Source organism: Mesoplodon bidens (genome assembly GCF_964165515.1).
Source record: "Mesoplodon bidens genome assembly, chromosome: 16".
In the NCBI taxonomy this organism is placed as follows: domain Eukaryota; kingdom Metazoa; phylum Chordata; class Mammalia; order Artiodactyla; family Ziphiidae; genus Mesoplodon; species Mesoplodon bidens.
This window is the reverse complement of record NC_138173.1, coordinates 47,804,488-47,827,901: the sequence shown is the minus strand read 5'-3', so window position 1 is coordinate 47,827,901 and position 23,414 is coordinate 47,804,488. Positions and strand designations below refer to the sequence as shown.

Genomic DNA, 23,414 nt, shown 5'->3' with positions numbered 1-23,414 from the left:
AACTAATCAATTGCAAATATCCATCAAAGGAAAAAATATATATGCATATATATATATATATATATATATATATACACAATGAGGACATATCAATTATATTGATGTTATATATATTTATAAATAATATAATAGAAACTATATCCCAGAATATTGACAGAATAATGCAATTATTACTGTGATTACTTTATCCCCCATTTGTTGAAAAATATTCATGCAAAAACCATGTAAATAAATGACATGTCTGAAAAATCATAAGGCATTGGATTGAGTTTCCTGAGAGCAATTACCATTATTTTAGGTAGAATCATGTTTCTCTCCTAGAATGAAAGCCTCATGAGGGTGTCTGCTTTAGTAACTATATTATCCCTAGAACCTAACTCCATCTCTGACACATTTCCTCAATCAATTTGTTCAATAAAGTCTAACAGTCCCCAACATTTTTTCCTAGTCTCCACATGTTCAAAAAGATAACATCTTTCAGCTGGGCTGTTGAGGAATGGGTGGATCACAGTCTCTGAGAGACATGTGCCCCCTCACCCTTGAGAGTGGTTGCCAATAATTTTATAAGAAAAGATATTCATTTCATTGCTCCTCATCAACAGCATCAAGTTTAAGAAATTTTTATCCAACAGATAATTCAAGGACCCCAGCAGTCACTCTTTGTCACGTTACCCTATTTGGTCTTCTTCATAACACTTACCGTACCTGACATCAGGTTGTACATTCACTGAGTTACTGTTTTTATTGCCGATTGCCCACCTCTAGAATGTAAGCTCTAGAAGAGCAGAGAACTTACCTTCCTAGGGCACGACTGAACAGTACCAAGAGGACTCAAAGATCACAATGCATATTTGTGAAATAGAATAAACAGAATTGTAGGGAAAAAGTAATACAAAATTTCTTAATTAGCAGTCTCCATTGTTTGTAAGACACAACATCAGTAAGTTTTTCAAGAGAGAAAAACTATTGCAATATTAAATGGATTTATTGATTTTAAATCAAGCTATACTCTGATTTTAGGAACAACAAAATATGAATCCTAAAGTCAAGAAAAGGGTTTCGGCTTTACCTTCTTAAAATTAGTCAAAGATTTATACAGTCATCAGGGTTTTTCATCAACACAGATTAGTGACCATCATCCTACTGTGTGATAAATCCACAGCTTAGAAGGAAATAAAGAATTTTAGTTGCTCTGGGCAGGTTTAGGAGTGATGACCTTCCAATACCTCTTGGGTTTTTAAAACACTGAAATTAGCTATTGGCCTCAAAGGTTTTTAGATTAGGAAACATCACTCCATTTTGCAGATGAGAATGAACTAAGACCTGGAGGTTCAGTGACTGTGCTCATGGTTATCTAAAAGGCTAGAGATGTCTCTCAGTGCCATGTCTCCTTCATCCTTCTCAAGGATGCTTTCCATTTTTTCTAAGAAAAAAACCCCTTTGTTCAGTGCATGGTACGCAAGAGGAGCTCAATAAATGTCAGTTTCCTTTATTCCTAGATTTATATTTGCTGGGAATAAATAAACAAAAAACCCTAAAATTTCAAATCCTGTAACGGATCTTAATCCTACGATTTTTTTAATATCTCCTTTATAGCATCAGTTCTCATACCGTAAAAGTTGCCCTGGGGAAAACCAAGAAGTTTCAAATGAGAATTTGCACTGAAATATTATTATTGCTTTTAAAACATAAAGGGAGCGGGGTGGGGGGAAGAGAGAAGGAGAGCTGGAGAGTGAGAGAGAAAGAGAAAGAGAAAGAGGGGGAGAAGGAGAGGAAGGGGGGTGTGAGAATGACAGAATGTAAGAGAGAGAGATGTCAACCATTCAGTAACTCAGCAGGTTCACCAAGCCCTAGATTTCATTTTAGCCCACATTGCAGAGTTCAACTCTGATCTAACTACTAGCATGATTTTGGGGCGTCTGTTTGCAGATGCAGTAGAGTTATCAATCCGAACAGACACACAATCCAGGTCCAATGTCACTTCTCCTCATTATGTTAATAGTTAATACATGCAAATGAAAACACTCTAGCAATTTGATTTCTTTGAAGATAGTTTGCATATTGTCTTAGCCATAATGACTGTACACTTCTCTCAGCTTCCATTTATGCAAGGGTAGTTTAGTTCATTTTTATCAGCTCAAGTTCATTTTGGCTGCCATTGGAATGTATGTGCATGTTTCTTTTTTACCTTTTGCCTAATTACCATTCAGGTACCATAAGCAGATTTTTCATGCTATTGGTGTTTTTCTTAATTAAGAAACAAATGAATTCTCCCTAGCAAAAAAGATGGAACAACAGAATAAGATGCCAGGGGCTGATGTTCTGTTTCTTAATTGAAGCAGTTCTATTGTCTGGTGTCGGTAGTGAGGGGGCAGAAATGTCATAAGTGTAGAATGTTAATACAAAAATACATAAAATAACATAAAACTTCTTTTAAAAATAAAGAGGAAATACAAAAAAAGGCTGTAAGAACTTTGAAAACATAGATTTTTATCCACATATTAATTCTGACAGTAACAAAGTAGCTTCATTTACAAATCCCTCACACTTCGAAAGCCTGAGGTTCTAACCTGAGAGATATGCCTGCCCCTCTCTGCTTGTCTAGTTAACTGTACCCTGCTTATTTGCTCTTCATCAATTAAGGAGACATCCAGGGGAACAATTTGTTTCTTTAATTTGTGAAAAAAAACCCATTGTCTTTTAAGTTGCATTCTTCTTTTTCTACCCACAGTAAAATCTCAATGTCCTACCCATATAGTCAGTAAGCATTACTGCAACCATAAAATAAGATGCATGCAAATTCATATAGACAACTCTTCCATTTCTCTTGGGGTAATGAAAACTTCGGGTAATCAAGGTTTTAGAAGAAAGTTGAGTCTTTTACCCACTTCTATACTGATGGCAAAAATCTGGACTAGTGAATGATATAAAAGGTTACATGTTTTTCTCTTTAATCAAAGCTCTAGGGTAGTTATTCTTTCACTTATGACTTTACTCCTATCTCAGATTACTGAAGTCCCACCTTATTATTATTTTACTTAAATTTTTTAAAACATGAAAATCCATTACTATACAAAATAAGGTAATAAAGATTAAATAAGCATCAGAGTAATATGTTTTGCTAATAGGAAGAGAACATTATTAAAAAATATCTCAAGGTATCACTTTCTAAATTACTGAGTTTCTACTGTTACTGATAACTTTTTACTTGCTATCACTGAGGTGTCTGAGTTATGTATGGGATATATCCAAGAATCAAATAAAGAAAAGGAATTTTAAAATATATAAATAATATATATGTGAATGAGACATATCCTTCTATAGTTTCTTCCTATATGAAGGGAAGGGTCATAACTTACTTGGTATAACACTATGCACATGTAAGGGGACCCTTTATTAAAACCTAGTATTTTAGGATAATGTGTAATATCACAGAAAATACCTTTAGGTTGCTCTGAAAGCATAATTTATGGTTTTTAAAAAGGAAATAAATAATTTTGAGATGATTTTTAAAACACTCTATCAAAGCATGAAAAATATTTCATGAAGTTGTCCCAATGAATGTCAACAGGACAACTGGAAGGGAGTTGCCTACGGAAAAGAAGGTCTGTGAGAAGTGAATGTGTTACACACAAAATTATATACATATACACAAGGTCATTAGTATAACCATAATAAATTTGAGAATCCATATTTCTGTGAAAGTCATAAGATAAATTTCAAAAAGCTTAACTAACTCACAAAATCTGGAATCCTGTGAAACTGTCAAGGGACTTCTTAATCCAATCATTTTTCATTTCACTATTTTTAAACAAAACCGTGAACAATAACCAAAAATACGTTTCCATGTCTGCTTTCTTTACGCTCTGATATATTTGAAAGGATATACTCAGTCCACTTAATAGAGTCACTCACATGATAATAAAATATTACATGATATTCAGTTTAGTTGTTTTTGATCATGGAAACCATGAAATAAGACCTAAGGACAATTCCTCTCTTTCCCTTCTTGAGCTTCTATAATATTAGGATGATCGGGAAAAGGGAGAAAAGCGAAAAGTTTGAAGCTTTGAGATTTACAAATTCCATATATATATGGAATATATATACACATACTAAATATATATATATATATATATATATATATATATATATATAGAAGTGTAAACTAGAATAAACATAATTTTTCTTAAAAGTTTATCTAGAAGCTCATGAAATTTATTTCCTCAAATTCTTCAAGTAAGGAGATTAAAAATGTCCATTATCAATCTTAACCCAGTGGCAAAATGTTTAGACAACAAATTTTCCTACCCCTGCAGCAGTGTGAAGCTGCTGTCTTTCCCCACCCCCCAGACTCTGACGTGCTAACATGGTGTCCCTGCCAAATTCTTGGCATTGGAAGAGGGGGGAAGAGGCCATACCATAACGTGTTGATAATGAGGAGATAGAAATAGCAAACCAGCTGGATTGTCCTAATAAAGTATGTCTGGGATTTAGAGACACAACAACTATGTGTTCAGGTCATCCAAATGCATTTTAACCAACTGGTTTCTTCAGTGACCTTTTCAGATACTCCACTCAGAAGCTTTCTAAATGAATTTTATGTGTTAACTCCAGAACTGTCTGGGGGGAAGAAGAAAAACGCTTACTTACATTTCATGGTAATGATTATTATACCCAAGTCACCTCAGGTTATTTAATACCAAAAAATTAGACAAAATGTTCTGTAACAGATGTCATAAATTTTAAAAATATTTACCAGTTTCTATGTGTGATGAATATACCACATTCACTATCAATATATTTTATAAAGCATTTCCCAATGAATCTTAAAATATTTTCTTCCTTGGGAATAAAGTACACGTTACTTAAAAAGCGACTTTAGAGTTGTCTGGGAGAAAAGCTTTAATTATTTAGAATATTCAACAAGTTCTATCTTTTTATTCCAACTAGGAACAGTATTTTTTTTTAAATAATTCATTTAAATATTTGTCTACTAAAATATGCAAACCAAACACCTTAAACTTATATTTTGAATACCTGGGGATATTTATCACTACAAGAGAACAATTTATTTTTATGGATTTGACCTCAAAAATGCCAATAATAAAGATGTTTTACTAGTGTATGTCTAGTACTGGTCTAAGCTCTTTGCATGTATTAATCCATTTAATCCTCATAATAGCCCTTGTTTAGGTTTCTTTAATAACCTCTTTTTAACAAATGGAGGAAACTGAGTCACAGATTAAGTAGTGGGTTGGCCCAAAAGTTCGTTCGGCTTTTCATAACATCTTACAGAAAAACCTAAATGAACTCTTTGGCCAACCCAATAATTTGCTCAAGGACACGAAACAATAAGGTGGCTGAGCTGGAATTAGAACCCCGAGGTAAGACTCCAAATTTCTGAAAGAGAATACCACCCATGCCCTCTCTCTAAAGGGTGACTGACTCAATCCCTTTCTAAATAAAAAGGTTAATATGTGGCTTTGTGCTGCACATCCACTCAAGTGTCATCCCATAGCCAGCCAATGAACTTTGTGTCTTCAAGTTAATGTATAAATTTACCAACATGCTCATTTTCAAGTAGATAGCTTACAAAGTTATTTCCTAGATTATTCAGTCCTCTGGGCTAACACCTTCCCACAGAGTGGCTAAGAAGAAGCAGCACCGCATTTGATCATGATACGAGCCATGTAACAGGTCACCCAATTCTGAAAATGGATGCTAGTAACATCAGTAATTCTGATAACTCTTCATCCCAGAAACCAATCACCCTAGAAATGTTGTAGAGCCTTCTGGACAAAGGTAGTTTTAACAAATCAACTTCAATAATTTATTCTACTAGGCCTTGCTCTGAGTCTATTTTTAGTGCTAACCACTAACTTTATCATCATGAAAACCACTTGTGGCTTTTCAACACTTGATGGCTGGGATATCAGCAGGCCACATGGAAGCAGGGGGCTGGATCTACTTTGGGTGTGTTTTCCGCTGATGCTTTCCTTTACTTCTCTGGGTCTTTAAGAATAGAATTCTGACAACAAAACAGAAACAAACTCAGAACAAACTAGTGTACCAGTGGGGACAGGGATGGGGCAAGAGGCAAGAGAGGGGTAGAGGATTAAGAAAAAGTACAAAGTACTGTGTATAAAATAATTAAGATATAAGGATGTATTGTACAACACAGGGAATATAGCCAATATCTTATAATAACTTTAGATGGAGTGTATTCTATAAAAATATTGAATCACTATGTAGTACAGCTGAAAGTAATATAATATTGTAAATCAACTATACTTTAATTAAAAAGGAATAGACTTCTTTTTTGTTTTGTTTTGTTTTTTGCGGTATGCGGGCCTCTCGCTGTTGTGGCCTCTCCTGTTGCGGAGCACAGGCTCCGGATGCGCAGGCTCAGCGGCCATGGCTCACGGGCCTAGCCGCTCCGCGGCATGTGGGATCTTCCCGGACCGGGGCACGAACCCGTGTCCCCTGCATCGGCAGGCGGACTCTCAACCACTGCGCCACCAGGGAAGCCCAAGAATAGACTTCTTAATGGCAAGACATACCTCAAGAAGCCAAATCAATTTTTTTTCATACACCTAGTTGTCTATTTACACAAAGTCATTGCATAATGCCACTAATGAGATGAATTTACCTACATTCGACTATGCATCTGGGTAGCAACTCCGTCCAAAATGAGAATCTAAAATCCAATAAAAACTTCAACCCCACCTGGGTTTTTCAGAATCCATGAAAATGAACTGAATGAAATTGACCTTTTGGTCGTATGTTCTAACAAGGCTGAAATTTTTAAAACAGTCTACCAGGTAAAAACAGACTTAGCAAGATGTATTAGGTTTAGGTTCTTTCAAATGAGAGTAACAAACATTTCATTTGTTTTCAGGTTATAATTTGCCTATAATTCAGGTTATAACAACTCCGTATGTTACTTCTACACCAACTTTATGCCCACTTCTTTAAAATTATTTGACAAAAAAAATCAACATAGGTCATTTCCTTTTCCACTCTGTAATAATTATCAGAGGAAATTTATGGTGGCATTTATGATTCAAGACCTTCATGCTTTCTCAGTGTGTCCTTCTTAAATTCCAGTGAAACTCTAAGCTGTAGCTTATACCATGCTCCAGTCCATCTCCTGCTTCTACTGTTGCTATTGCTCCCACAAGAACATATGAGATAGTTTGGAAGATTTTCAAGGATACAAAATCATTAAGAAGGTGCAAAAAAGAGCAACATATTTGGCACAGAACCAATTTATAAATATGTCTGCATATAATAATGTGAAGAAAAATAACAGGCATCTTAAAATCACTCAGAAAGTAAAACACTGGATATGGGTTCAAGATGAACTGTTTCAGGCAGAGCAGGACAAAATTTCTGAACTCAGAAAAACAACATCATGGGGACAAACTTCTTTTTGTAGAACAGGGCCTATAATAGTACCTCACATTTTAAAGAATAGATCTTTTATCAAAAACCAAACTATCATACACTATATCTGAGGTTAATAACACAGCCATGACCTATGCTGAGAATAGAGAAATGCTGTATTTTAAAAGGCAATGTATTAAATTCCTTTTCTCTGTGCTATTTCCTTCTACAAAGAAAAACAGAGCTTAATCTTCACTTGAGTGCTCACTTTTGGTATATTCTCATATTAAGCTTAATAAGGACTATAGAAAAAATTATCATTTATAGCTCTTCTCCCTCACAGTAAAGTCTGAATTGGACAGATATTGGAATATTTTATTAAATATTTTTCCATCTTCTATCCTTTCTTCCCAACCGCCAACCATATTTCTATCCTCCCAACTACACAACTGAGGGGAAGATAAGCAATTTAAAACTTAATTATATTGGCAATATGTACTTGACTATTTCCTACTCCTCACACACCTCCCCTCACAACAGAATTTATTAGTAGCAGTAATGGTAATGGTATGACAATAAGGCAATCTATGTCCTCCTCCAAATTTCCAGTCCTAATTCCCAGAGAAAAGCATCATTAATAATTTCTTGCACATTTTCAGACACTTTTCATGAAAATATATACATATACTTGTATCTATCGTTCTTTCATTTCTTAAAAACAAGTAGAGAGATGCCATACTAAAATATTTTTTTCACTTTATAAGTCTTTCAGATATTATCATAGCAGCATGGACACATCTGTCTCGTCCTTTATAACACATGAATGACACTGGGGATTGCTCCACAACTTTATTTAACCCATCCCCTGTTAATGGACGTTTAGGTAATTTCTAATTATTTGCTATTACAAACCATGCTGTAAGAGCACACATATGAAGGTTTCTATGGGATATGCAGAATTGCTAGGTCAAAGAGTATATGTGCAATTTTAATAGCTATAAACTGACAAATTGTCTTTCAAAGAGGTTGCAGCAATTGGCAATCCCAGTTAAAACTGGTCTGCCCGCTTGCTATTGAAAATTTATCCTTCTCGATATTCAGTTATAAAATTAGGCTAATGCATATGAATGAATGCAAAACTACCCTCAAAGACAATCTCATGAGTTAAGCACAAACAGATTCAGTTAAAAAGATATTGCTCTGTTCGTTTATTTTCCCATGCGTTGTCTCACCTCAATAAAATATTCTTAGTAAACTACTGAATGAAAGTTGACTAGAACCCACTGTCAGCTCACAGTTTTCTTGTCCTCTCTTACACCAAATTGGTAATTACCACCTACATTCAAAATCCACTAAACGGGCTCTATTTTTCAAAATCTGCATTGACCATCAATTACCTAAAGAATAAGTTCAAGTTCTTTAAAACAGCACACAAAGTCCTTTAAAACTCTGGTCCCAAATCAAGTTCAAGCTGCATTCTCTGTCACTGTTTTCTATGTACTTTTCATCTTTGCTCACAACTAGTCACTGGACCTTGAAAATGTTATGTTCTTAATGCCTTTCTGCTTTTGGCCAAACTGTTGATTCTGTCGGGATACAACTCCCTCTTGTCCTAACTGGATCTTCAACTCCTCCTTCAAGACCCAGCTTAAGTAAGATCTCATCCTAGAGGCTTATCACTTTCTAGTTCCATCTATCAAGAACATGTCATAGCGTACAGTAATCATGCCTTTCTCCTTCACTATCTAATGTGCTACTTGACAGGAGAGACCATAGTTTGTTAATTTTTGTATTTTCTCCTCCCTACGGTTTAGCACATTACACACAATTGATACTTTGTTTAATGACTGTTGAATGAAGAAATGGGAGTTAATTTAATTTAAATATAAGGCATGTGAGTAACTCTTTTTCTTTTGGGTGGAAAACTGCAAAACCACTTTTATTAAAAGATAAACCACAGGAAATGATGTTGAGTTTTAAAAAATTGTTCATTCATTCAGCTAATATTCTTTGAGTGTTTGTTACATTCCAGGTACTCTTCTAGCAATTGGAGGTAGAGAAGTGAACAAGACCAGGTCCTGCCCATCGAGCTTAGATTCTAGTGAGAAGTCATCTAATAAAGAAGTACACATACTAACAGATAAAAAAAGAAGATAATTTCAGATAAATATCAGTGTAATGAAAATAAAATAAGGTAACAGGCTAGAGAGCAAACTGAGGCATGTATGGGGACAGAAAATTCTAAATGAGGGCTAAGGGAGGACTTTCTTAACAGTTGACATGTGAAGTGAAAAGTGAATGATAAGAAGACAGCCATATGGAAATCTAGGGAAATGGCATTTCAGAGAGAGAAGTAGCTTGTCATGTTCAAGGAACAAAATGAAGACCAGTAAAGATAAAATGTAGTGAATGTAGGTGGTTTATGGGGGCCAGTTAGGGTAGGAATTGGGAAGAGAAGTGGCACATGATCATGGTATACTTGGTGATCAGGTCAGACAAGAAGGCAACAAATAGATCACAGAGGATGCAATAAGCAATGATTTTTAAAAACTCAGATGTCATTTGAAAAGGACATCCACTGGGGACTTACAACAGCAAGGTGATAGGATTTGATTTTATGATTTTCAAAGAATCTTTTGGCAAATAAAAATGAAACTGTTCCTCTTTTATACGGCTACATTTTGCAATGTAACAAGTGATCATATAGCCACCTAGACAGAAATTCTTTTGAGTGGTCTTAAAGTTTTCGTGGGGCTGTGAAGCCCATTGAGTGTCTCATAAAAACCTCTTCCCAGAAAAATTCTTAAATACACAAAATTTTGTATAAAATGTCTGGATATTCTCAAACTCTTCAAAGTCTATGGATCCCAGGCTAAAAGTTCTTGATTCAATATATAATAATTAATTTTTCCTTCTTGGGCTAATAAGAACAATGTGCATTCAACATTTGTTTCACCTCTGGTAATACCTAAGAGATTATTTCTCAGTATAAAGAACACTGGTGATAACCAGTTTAGAGAAAACAAATCTCTAAAAGTCTTCCTTAGTAACATCCCACACCTGAACCCTTTTGTTCATCTTTTTTCAAAATGTAAACTTACAAACCAAGGATGAAAAAACATAAAAGTGAATGTCAGACTAATCAGTCCAGCCACTGAATCTCAAACTCATACTCTTCCTTAAGTGAGAGTTCCGAAGCCGTAGAACTAATCAAGAAATTGCAGTCTAGCTGACCAAATAGCTGATTGCTACTTTCCATTCACAGGGACTGCTGATCTTAATTATTTTTATGATGTGGCAGTTTTTTCATTTGTCAATTTTAAATTTCCTCCGTGAATAATTAGATATTTTTCAGATGCAGCTTACCCATATGCAAAAAAAGTATGCAGTTGAAAACCACATGGAGTGTTCTAATTTCCCTAACACCATACACAAAAATAAACTCAAAATGGATTAAAGACCTAAATGTAAGGCCAGACACTATAAAACTCTTGGAGGAAAACAGAGGCAGAACACTCTATGACATACATCACAGCAAGATCCTTTTTGACCCACCTCCTAGAGAAATGGAAATAAAAACAAAAATAAACAAATGGGACCTAATGAAACTTAAAAGCTTTTGCACAACAAAAGAAACCATAAAAAAGACAACCCTCAGAATGGGAGAAAATATTTGCAAATGAAGCAACTGACAAAGGATTAATCTCCAAAATTTACAAGCAGCTCATGTAGCTCAATATCAAAAAACAAACAACCCAGTCCAAAAATGGGCAGAAGACCTAAATAGACATTTCTCCAAAGAAAATATACAGATTGCAAACAAACACATGAAAGGATTCTCAACATCACTAATCATTAGAGAAATGCAAATCAAAACCACAATGAGGTATCACCTCACACCGGTCAGAATGGCCATCATCAAAAAATCTACAAACAATAATTGCTGGAGAGGGTGTGGAGATAAGGAAAGCTCTTGCACTGATGGTGGGAATGTATATTGATACAGCCACTATGGAGAGCAGTATGGAGTTTCCTTAAAAAACTACAAATAGAACTACCATACGACCCAGCAATCCCACTACCGGGCATATACCCTGAGAAAACTACAATTCAAAAAGAGACATGTACCACAATGTTCATTGCAGCACTATTTACAATAGCCAGGACATGGAAGCAATCTAAGTGTCCATCGACAGATGAATGGATAAAGAAGATGTGGCACATACATACAATGGAATATTACTCAGCCATAGAAAGAAATGAAATTGAGTTATTTGTGGTGAGTTGGATGGACCTAGAGACTGTCATACAGAGTGAAGTAAGTCAGAAAGAGAAAAACAAATACCATATGCTAACACATATATATGGAATCTAAAAAAAAAAAAAAAAAAGTTCTGAAGAACCTAGAGGCAGGACAAGAATAAAGACGCAGACGTAGAGAATGGACTTGAGGACACGGGGAAGGGGAAGCTGGGACGAAGTGAGAGGGTGACATGGACATATATACACTACCAAATGTAAAATAGATAGCTAGTGGGAAGCAGCCGCATAGCACAGGGAGATCAGCTCGGTGCTTTGTGTCCACCTAGAGGGGTGGGATAGGGAGGCTGGGAGGGAGATGTGCGAGGGAGGAGATATGGGGATACATGTTTATGTATAGTTGATTCACTTTGTGATATAGCAGAAATTAACACACCATTGTAAAGCAATTATACTCCAATAAAGATGTTAAAAAAAAAACATGGAATAACAGACAAAAAACGCTAAAGGAATAAAAGGGTTCAGAAGGCAGTATTAGATAATCTATGATACTTTGTGTGTGCATGCGCACAGAAAAGCAAATTAATAAACTTTAGAGGGTTTCCCTGGTGGCGCAGTGGTTGGGAATCTGCCTGCCAATGCAGGGAACACAGGTTCGAGCCCTGGTCTGGGAAGATCCCACATGCCACGGAGCCACTAAGCCCGTGAGCCACAACTACTGAGCCTGCGCGTCTGGAGCCTGTGCTCCGCAACAAGAGAGGCCGCGACAGTGAGAGGCCCGCGCACCGCGATGAAGTGTGGCCCCCGTTCGCCGCAACTTGAGAAAGCCCTTGCACAGAAACGAAGACCCAACACAGCCAAAAATAAATAAATAAATTTATTTTTAAAAAAATAAAAATAAGTAAAAAAATAAACTTTAGACAGCTACTCATGGATACGCAAGAAAAAAAAAACCCCTCTAAATACTTATCAAAGCAATTTGCATTTTACAACTGTTATACCACCTTAAAACGAAACATCATTTTTACTGGATAACTGAGAAATGTATCACAGACTTATACAGCAACTGTGCTAGGGAAATCCACTTGTGTTCTCATTTCCCTGATGTAACAAAAAGTATTGACCATTATTAGCTACCATCAGTAAATAACATCCATCAGTAATGTGACCATCAGAACAGAATCACTAAAGTGCTTCTTTTGACTGAAACGTCTTTTCTGAAAAAGTTTTTGTAACCACACCTATAATGATTCTTCATTATTCCTGAGACGATAGATAGATAGATAGAGAGAGAGAGGTAGACAGATAGATAGGTCTCTTTGTTCCATATAAATGTATGTAGAAGAGACTAGGTCATTTTCTTATGGCACCTTTCTTGGAAGTATTACTAATCACGACTGAAATGGCCATTAGCCCCCATTCCCTGATCACTTATTATGAGTACCACTTCAGGTTTTGGCGCATGTGCTTTCATACAGTATTCCACTTATACTATCAGTAATACAGCACCTTGCAGAATTCATCCTGTTGGTATTAAGCCTACAGTATTAGCTGAGACCCAACTGTCCTTTGGAGATCTGATCCTTAAAACTCAGAGAAAAGCGATACATCCTAAAGGATTTCTAGAGAGAATCAAACTGCCCTAAATCTAAATTCAAATCCAAGCTGTCCAAATTCCAATACTATAACGGTTTTACTAATTTTCATGGCTAACACTGGAAAACATTTCATTCTAAAACTAGCTATTTTGGTTTTCTTTCTTTCCTTTTTCCTTCTTCCCTTCCTTGTTTCTTCTAATAGTAGACATAGTTTATCTAATTTACCTAATAGTAGATATAATCAATATCTACTATTAATTATGTTCAAACTCAAAAGCGATCTACAGTGTTGTTCTGTAGTAGCATATAAACTGGCTAACATATATTTTAGGTGATTTTAGCATGTCAAGAATTTGGGATTTTCCATGATTAAAATACAAAGAAACATTATAATAATCCTATCACGAGCAAGAGTAAAGTTCAGCAAACTACAGCCACAATCATTCACTAACCACAGACCTGTACAAAATATAAAGTTCTCCCATTGTGCCTAGAAAGGTTTTTCCAAACTCTGACATGTCTAAACCGTGGAACAGAATATTTTTCACCTAAACTTCGCATAATCTATGATACCCAAACACCTGGAGCTGATAACTCTAGATTAAGTTACATTGTAATTTCCCCTCAGTAAATCTATATTTCTCCATAAAAAGTATTTTCTAATATTAAATTTAGCCAATTTATGCGTCATGGTTATTTTTGCCTTACAAGATTATAATAAAATGAAATAAGCAAAAGTCATTATATATTGCAAAGTTTCACATAAAATATCACATAATTATCAAAAAAAAAAAATGTCCTTGCCCTTGTGACATAAAGCATGTAAAAACATTAGATTAAAAAAACAGGAAGGTAGTCACAGATTTCTGTTTGTAGACTGAATCTTCATGCCTTTAAGTGACTATCAAATATTAGGGCCTAGACCTAAAAACGAAACAATAAAATATTAACAATGTTCCACCTTGTGGGAGCTCAACATCACTTGACACTACACAGAAACTGACCTTTTTGTCCTTCAGGCTTGCCTACCCGGCCCCATCTTCTATCGCAAAAGCCAAATCATCTGATCCCAAACTAACTGTCAACTGCCTGTGATGGTGGGGAAGCCAGACATCAATCAATCAGGTTTTATCAGACGCTCTCTTCGTTTCTCTGTTGTGCTCATCTTATCATCTGACCCAGTTGTAGCCCTGACTTCAGAAGCTTAAGCAACTTGATGACAAAATATGTGCCGGTTTGTCCAAGATGCACATCGTTAAGAAGTGGGGTGATATTTTTAGCAGCTACCTAATATATTTGCAAATGAACTCTTGAATATTTCAGATCTACACAGGGCCCATGCTGGTCAGTCTCTCCTGCCCACTGAGTCTGTTCTTGGCTGTGGGAGGCCCAATAAATCAAAAATCTGTAAAAGTACTTAGGTACAAGTCAAACATCATTGGGAAATGTCACTGTTTTCATGGCAATGTGGGCAGAAAGGCTAACAAAATGAGAATTTCAGGATGTCACTTCAAGAAAAGAAAGAAGACCTAACTGATAAATGTGCACAATACAAATTCAGATAGTTTTATCCCAAATAAATAAAAATAAGTCAGAAAATTAAAAGGCTTTTTATCTATTCCTATTGACTGGAGTCTTGGAGGAAAAAAATGTTTAGACTGTCAACGCTGTTGGCAAATCTACATTAGCTGTCCCGCTGCTCTAATGATATAAAGAATGTACTCGTACACATAAACTAGTTGGGTAAGGAATCAACTATGACATAGATTATGAGTTTAAAATTTTTTAATTCAAAGAAAGTATCTTTTACATAATTTTTACACAAAAGTGAGAAGAGTGAAATATAGACATATTTTGTGGACATAAATACTCTATGTTAGCATAAGTACCCACTTGCTTAACTTAGTCCTCTTTTTTTTTCAAGGAGTAATTAATTTTTAAGATTTTCCTTAAAATCAAAAGAACAACTTTTATGATGAATATAGGATTTTCATTAAAGGCAATGCTGTCAATATCCCATCTAGCTCTCATTAAAATCTTCACTGAACTATATTTTGAAAGTATTTTAAAAGCAACATAAAATTTATCCACAAAATTTATTCACATAAATACGTACCTTAATCATAAAAGTATGGGCTATGAACATCACAATGTATTACAGTGATAATATTTTGACATGGATGAAAATGCACACCATGAAAATAATTTGTATACAACAAATGAGAAAGTACAAGAATAATCTGTACAGCATTTCAAAAGATTCCCACTGAATTCAAAGCGTTTTATTAAAAAATAATTTTTTTAAGACTTTGAACTTCTCAGTAGACCCAGTAAGCAAGAATTACTAAAATTAATGATAACACAAATTTGTATCATTTAATTTTAAATAATCAGAACTTTTAATTGAATTACCTGATAATCTTTAAAACCTTTCTTTTAAATTAGGGAATTTAAATGTAGTAAGCAAGAGGGAAATGGACAATATTTAGTGTATTCAATTATTATTTACTATCATTATTATTTTTTTATTATCTTTAAAGCCACTTAGTAGTATAAGATTTTCAGCTATTTTTTTGGCACACATTTAGAGGAATCTGGCCCTCAACTGAACTTGAATATCTGTCAATTAACTATTTTTAATCTTCTAACTTCCAGTTTATTGCAGGCTCACATCAATTTCAGAATATAACACAACAAAGCAAGTTTTTCTTAAAGAGTACACTATTATTCATATCCCAAATGAACAACTAATAAGAAAATTAAAAGTTCCAGATTAATAGGTAATAAAGGACAAATATTTGTCTCAGTTTTGTAATTAATCCTTCACCCTACTCAAGTTTAAAGATACTTCCAAAGTTTGAAATAAATAAAATAATTTTAGAGATTGTGGCTGAAAAACCTATGTCAAGTAACTCACACAAGAAATCTTCCATATGCAATATTATATAGATGTTAACTTGTTGAAAATTCTCTTCTATTGTCTCAACAAGAGATGTTCACCAAAGTTCTACAAATGTAGATTAGAGTAATTCATATCTTCAAAAGGATTGCTCTAAGAAGGGAATCAACTAAAAAATAATGTTAAATATATCTTCAATAAATGTCCATTTAGAGATAATTTTAGATGCATTTTGGGGTTTAAAATAGCTTTTAAAATAGGCTGCACAAAAGCTAGGTGTTACAGCTTTTATGTGGGCTATTAAAATTATATATGTTTGTGGTAGCCTATATATAAGCTATTTTATATATATTTGTGGTAGTTGGTTAAGATACATCTAACATTATCAAAAGTCAAATCATGTATAAGAAAACATCAGACAAATACCATTCAACAACTTCTAACAATTCAAAGGGGCAACAGTCAGTGGCAGATATCCAGATGAAATGAAGGTCTATTTAAAACTAAATATTACACGAGTGCCTCTTATAAACGTATTCCCTTTATTTTTTTACACTCATGGGGATATTACCAGAATATTAAATATTAAATGGCACTGCCTTGCAGACTATATAAAGAGTTGACTTTCAGCTATTACATGGACAATGCCTGGAATGAATAAGCAATTATATGGCATTGGTTATAGCCATCAGGCACTCAACATTCATTTTTAAAATCTCCAAAATCATGAGATACATATACAGTTTCCCCATATACAAACATATTTAAGTTTATTTAGTGCCCACAAGCTTAACAGGAAAGTAGAGCATTTCAGGCACCATTTCTAAATCCAGTTTTTACTCTTCAGCATACTTTTTTAAAAGAATAAGAATAAGATGTTCATTTTAAGTGATCACTGTCTCTTAGAAATATAAACAAAATAGCATGTCTTTTGTTTCCTGGCTTTTGCAACTTAGGACCTTTTATTATCTTTGCAAACATCCTTTGAAGGCATCTATCCTTTCAGCTTACTACATTAGGATTTCCTTTATTAGCAATGAATATTTGTTAACACTAAAATAGTCCCATGACACTTCTTCCATGGACCTTTCATAGCAAAACTCTCTGGCCTCAGACATGGGACTGGTTATCCTGCACCCATCGTGAGGCAAAACTGGTCCTCAAAAGTACTTTAAAAATAGTGGATACATTATTATAATGGACCAGGAAAGAAGGGATGAAAGAGAAAAAATAAGAGCTTCTTATTTTAACACCTGAAATCTTGACCAAAACCAGTTCTACCCAGTAATTATCATATATTCATTTTTAGAAGTATTTGTCAAAAGCACAAATTACTAAGGCTTTAAATAATCCTGACTAGACAATTCTTCTCTTTTTGTCATCTCAAAAAGACAGTCTGACAGTAATGGTATGACACCCTCTCAGACAAGCCTCTCGGCATTAATATTTAAATCTTACCTATCCCTTGTGATTGGAATTCAGCCTCTATTCGCAAAAACTAAATCAATGTTCTTAGAGTTCAAACTAGATCCCTAAACAGTTTGCCACTCTCTATGCACAGATAAGATAAACTTTCTTTGACCCAAGAGATGAAGTTGCCATGACGATCAGAGAGTCCACTTTCTATATTGATATTTTGCTGATGTAACAACAAATAGAACCAGATCCTAGTGCTGATAATGGTGATTAATTAATACTAATATTGATCCCTACAAGCAAGAGACAAGGCTATTAACTTGAAGCCTGAAAAGTCAATTGTTACCTGTGGCAGAGATACTAGGAGCTGATTTGGAAGCATAATAAACAAATGTGCTATCTTTATGCTAATACCTTTAAAGACACAGTTCTTTCTAGAATGCCAAATATTGCGATGTCTGAGCTTATTAATTTAATTGCACTTCAGCTTTTAAAAATGTAACCTTATTGAATGATACATACTTACCCCTTTATCTATGGTGGAAACACATTCTCTGGGACTGAAGTAACAGACTTTTGCTGCTGTTCATTTGGTGAGGGAATGAACTGATAATTTTACACAGTGGCAGGCGCTGAATCAGACAGGGTTTCAAAAATACCTGCAGTGTTCTTCTGAAATGTCCTACTAATCCTTTGGAATTGGGAAAGTAACAAAAACTCCAAGGGAATATGATTTGGAGAATGAGAGCTCCAGAGTTAATGTATTCACTCACATTTTCTAGTGAACAAAGATTGCATTGAAAAAAGTATTCTTGAAAAATTTTTTATTCCCAGATAAACCTAATTTTAGATTTTTCACACAATTTAGCCAAACATCAAAAACCTGCTCTAAAGTGTCACCTTATGAAAACCTGAATATACATTCTTTTGAAGGAAAGTTCATTTGAGAAGGCATTTTCTTTGACCATAAAAATTAATCACAGAATGTAGAATAAATAAGATTACCTTATTCATTTAATACCTTTTTAGCAAAAGTTACATATTGAAAAGGGGATGTGATTAAAATGCCAGTAAGTCCATTCTTGATTTGCCTTGTTTATGCGGAAGAGCAAAAATATCAGTATTAGAAATCCATACATCTAATTCCAGATATGTCATTTTAGCAAACACATTAGCTTCAATCTCGTTCTCTCAAAACTTTTTCCAGTGATAAGAACTAGCAGCAAAATGGGCTAATTAGTTTCATTTCTTTGTTTTTATCATGTGGAGGAAGAGCTAATTTAGTCCTTAAATAGTCCTCAAACAGCAGAAATAACATGGATGAGGGAGGCCTTGAAGAGCTCATGAATGGGAGAAATGAGTTACCTTAACTGTAACACAAAGTTAACTTAATTTACACTACCAAACAGGCAAAACATACATACATATGAGCTAGACAACTGACATAATCATTGAATATTTTAACTTATCCCCACAATTAACCAGAGACAAACTGATGTGTAAGTCTTTGCATTAACCCTTAAGTATATAATAGATTTTAAATTAGCAAAATGTAAAAATCAGAAGCAAATTGTTTAACTGCACTACTGTCTTGCAAAACTTAACAGTACCAACTTAAACAATACAGGACAAGTCACATCTTTTCTATGTCTATATTTAAATAGCTCAGGAAATAAAATTTTAATTTACAAAGACTTATTGGTACCTTCTAATGTCTAAAGTGAACACTGATATCTTATGTGCAATTCAAAGAGATGCTTACACTCCTTGTAAATGAACCCATACAATTATATTATTCTTAATGTTTCTAGCTATAATTTATAGAAGAGTTCAAACTTCTTTGTCCATTTAAAAAATATTGAGATATATAATATTAAACCTCATAATTTTTCTTACTGCATAATTTTACAAATGAACCACTTTAGAAAGTTACCAGAAGTGGAAAACATAAGAGCTGCTCTTTTAATTTTAAGACATATCACCAAGTTTTAACCCTAAACTCTTTTATAGCAACTAGGGATGAAAATGCTACCTCATTTATATTTGCATTGTTGACTCCATTGAACTTAAAAAAAAACAACCTGACTTCATGATAATAACTCTTAAAAACTAGGATTCATATATTAGCCATTTTAAAATTTTCCTATTTTAAAAAAATCTACTAAATATTTATTCTTAGATTTTTTCAGAAAAATTCTATGTATTGATATATTTCAAATTTGTAAATAAAGAAATTAATTTTTTACCTTACATTGGGTACCAATCTTTCTATTTTATTGATAAAACAACTATTATACATAATGTATTTTCCTTTATTTCATGGCCAGTGTAAAAATAGGCTTTCTGAAATGTTACTTAGTCAAAAACATAGAAAATGAAATTCCTAACATGAGACATACCATAAGCCAAAGAGAATGGCTTATTTTTTAAATGTTATAGTTAATTATTTTTAAAATCCAAAGAAATGAGTAATATGCTTCAAAGCAAAAATCTGTCTTAATATTTGGCAGGTGAAAAGAAAACATCCTGAGTATAAGAGTGATCAATGTATTTCAAATGTGCATAGCATACCCAAACCCCTTTTAAAAATAATAATATTAATGATAATACAGTAGTTAATTAACCCCCAAATTATGGATTGAACATTAATACCAGAAACACTAAAAAAAAAAAAAATCCTACACTAGAACAATGAAAAATAACCACAACCACTTCTTTGTGTAACATAATTTTAAGGTTCTGAAGATGATCCACTTAGAGATTTTCACATTTGCAAATATTAAATAAATTTAATATGCAACGTTCTCATTTAAAACAATAATCATTTTATCAGTAAAACATTTAATATTATGTACTTTTAAAAAATATAGCATAAAACATTAAAATGCTACTGTGCAAGTCAGGGACTCATACAGCCTGAATTTATTAGATCATCTCAAATAACAAAAAGGTAATTTATTCACTATGAAAGGATTCCACCTTCTGCAAAAGCCCCTCTACAGAATTGCTAACAAGATTATTCTTAACAGGGGACATTTTACTTTCAAGGTGTATATTCATTCCCAATATCTACTTCACTTAAAAAAAATTTTTGCCTCTTAATTCACCCTTTCTTCTTTCCTTCACCACAAATTATTTGGCAAATGATCTAGACCGAACATTTCTGTTCTCCATGTTGGAAAACATCAAGCAATCTAAAAGTTTTAGGAAAACTGTTCTTGAATGGTATCAAGAAGAGTGCCTTTTCTTAATGTTAGATGAAAATAAAGTACTTGAGTTTCTTTCCTCCCTTTCGACGTCTACATTAACTACTAGCTGGCATTTGCACAAAAAAAAAAAGAAAAAAAATATTTTCCTGAACCCATAGCCAATACACTTAAGTGTGAATGAAGTTGGGGACATATAGGGCAGTAAACACATTACTAGAGACAACAGCTTTAAGAAGAAAATGACAGTAAACTGCACACACAACACAGTTACTAATCATAAAGAGATACATTGGTAAAAGAAAAAAAATCATCATTTCTGTCATAAATTTTGCAGTGCAGCCCCAGAATGGAGAACAATCTGGGCAATTTATTGGCATATTGGCAGGAGGTGATAAGGCTAAAAACAACAACAGCGAGCAGCTGTGCGAGGAGATGGGCAGATAGCATGATATGGCTCCCACACCAAACACCTCCCGTCCTATCAGGGCTTTTTATCAAACCAGGATTACAATAATAGCTCAGGAGAGAAAGCTTCTGAGGGGAGGGCAGAAAATATAGTCTTGGAATAGGAAAAAAAAAATCTGAATTTTGGGACAAAACATGGGGGCAAAATACATAATTTATCACTGTATTATCAGGAAATCCAGGCAGTCTAATCAAGGAGCACTGAGTGACTATTTTTTGCCTTATCATCCAAAGTGGTGGAAACGGAGAAGGAATTATCAGGCTTCTGCAGATTGCTGGGCTGGAATTTTAATGGTAATAATCGGGTTTCTGATGGTATATCTTCTCTGCTTATCTTTCCCATTATCTCCTCTTATCGGGCCAGTCATCATAGCAAATTAATGGTGCTCTTTCAGCGTTGCCTTTTTATCGCTGCCCAGAGAGCACCCAAGGGGATAGAATAAGCAAAATATTAAAATACTGCATAAATCACAATTTTAGATAGCAGGGAACTGTACGCAGTAAAAGAAAAAAAAAAAACTGTGCCCAACAACCTTTTTGTCCTTTAAATTGACTGTCTTCAGAGTTTCTGGTATAAGCTGACTTTTGCTTGTCATAGTTGCTCTAAATTGGGTATGTTTTATCAGCGATGCCAAAGCTTTATTTTCAAATTCTGGACGTTTCCAAGTTTAAAATGCAGTTTCATTAGTTGCATGAAACACTACTGTTTCAAAATGCATCTCTTTCTGATATTTTCCAAACTTCTATTTGATCCAGAATATCAAAAGCAACACTGTTGTTTATAATTGTTTAAAAAAATGCTTCACTTCTTATACACTACTAAAATTGGAGGGAGAGACCTATCATGGTAATGACTTTGAGTACCGAGACAAACTTCTCCACCTGCAAAACTGCCTCCTCCTCCTGGACAGGCAAAAGGAGGCAAATGCCAATAGGTTACAAACAAAGTGACTTTACAGCTGGTCAAACTAGTATCCACCCCCCCCCAAAAAAAACAGCTACTAGATAGCACTGCTCTCTATATAACAATTCAAAGAGCTCTAATTTTTCATTTTCCTTAACAGTGCAAGGGGAGTAGTGTGTCCACATTTGCATAGATTATCACTGTGACCCCAAATTGAATCCACTAAAAGTCTAAACTGCATGTATATTAATAACACATATGAATGCATATATCAGCAGGCAATGATCACTGTCAACAAATATAAATATAATACTTGTTCACTTTCAAATGAGAGAACTTTTAAGTATTTTTGATAGTTAATAAATCACAGCATTCAAATAAGACTAAAATGTTTTATGACCTATAACACAAGTGTAGCATCAGCAATTAGTTCCAACGCTTTAATCTTCAATTATATGAGGTGGACATAGAAGAATAGAAAAAAAAAATTTAATGTAGCTAATTGGGAAGATAACAAAGTATTTCCAAGTAGAATCAGATGGTCTTTGCACCATACAATCAATTAATATTAATTATTTATTAACAATCTAGACGACAGCCGTGAACTAAAAAGCATTTTGCCTTTAATAATGTTTACAATCATATCTTATAATAAGCACAGTTTTGTACTATAAAATGCAACATTTACACACAGGGACGTGATCAATTTAGTTCTAAAAGGTAAAAGGCAATTAGTTGAAACCATGCAATAATCACTCTGAAAAAGTGAAAGTCTTCAAGAACGGTATCTCTACTCAATTAAAACTGCTTTGAGCCAAAAGTTAAGTCCAGCCCTTGCTTTAACCCAAGTTGCAGAAAATAGGAACTTAGGCATAACAGACGAAATCCACGAAATAAAAGCTATTGAGTCAGGTCTGAGAGGCAAGGCTCTAAATACTTATGTAGCAAACTGCTTATATCCTGGACCCCATTTCATACTGGCTACATTGATTTATATGATTTATTTTAAAACTACATTAAATGAAATTTTCAACACGAGGAGGTGAGTAGGGTTAATAATCAAGGGGGAAGGTGTGTCATTAAAGCTTTTTCCTAAAATTACACGATAATCAGTTTTACACTAGTTGCCAGACTTCAAACAACACGAAGAAATGGACACACCACATGGCTGGTAAAAAGAAAAAATAAGGCTGTTTCTCCTTTTCGGCCAAAGCGTTGAAGACGTGTCGCAGGGCGACAAAACACCATGGGAAGGATTTTCCCCAAGACGTGAA

General features: G+C 34.3%; 1 protein-coding gene across 2 annotated transcripts in view; it reads right to left on the bottom strand.

The window, feature by feature from the left end:
- The window catches only part of ZFPM2 (zinc finger protein, FOG family member 2), a 479,524-nt gene that overhangs the window by 454,781 nt on the left and 1,329 nt on the right, over positions 1-23,414 (bottom strand). The gene's annotated exons all lie outside the window — the stretch shown is intronic.